The following is a 696-nucleotide window of genomic DNA, read 5'->3' on the forward strand; positions in this document are numbered from 1 at the left end:
TAGGCATTGGAATGGGTTTCCCAGGGAAGTCGTGGAGGCACCATCCCTGGATGTGTTCAAGGAAAGGCTGGATGTGGCACTTAGTGCCATGGTCTAGCTGGTGTGGTGGTGTTAGGTCATAGGCTGGACTTGATGATCTTAAAGGTCTTTTCCAGCCTTGGTGATTCTGTGATTCTGTGATCTTGGAAAACATACAAAGCAAATAGCATAAAATGAAGCAATTGGAGCTGGTGATAGTCATTCAGTGAGGGCAGCAGAACTAGGAGCACGGGCTTCCCCTCCCAGAAAAGCTTATTTTCAAAACGGTGGCAAATAGTATCACCCTCTGTAATTAGAAAACTGTTTCACTTGAGGAAATTCATACTACTGTATATTGGCATGGGCAAGCCCATACTACTGCTGTCAGCAAACTGCAATCAAGCTGGTAACAGAGAATGAACTGTGTCCTTCAGAAAGTGCAGCACTGAGCCTCAGCAAAGAAAATTTCCCAGAAGCTGGATCTTTTAGCAGCCTTAACACAATGCCATGATTTTGGCTTGTGGACTGGACTGCATATGGCATATAGCAAGGGAAGGTTAAACACTCACCTACTTGCAAAGACATATCTATAAAAATGCTATTTGTGAAATCATGGCTCAAACAAGTTAAAGTGGATTCTTTGCTGGACCAGCAAATGGCCTTATGAAAAAGAGTCAT

Source organism: Chaetura pelagica, unplaced genomic scaffold (genome assembly GCF_000747805.2).
Source record: "Chaetura pelagica isolate M959 unplaced genomic scaffold, ChaPel_1.0 scaffold382, whole genome shotgun sequence".
NCBI classification, from domain to species: domain Eukaryota; kingdom Metazoa; phylum Chordata; class Aves; order Apodiformes; family Apodidae; genus Chaetura; species Chaetura pelagica.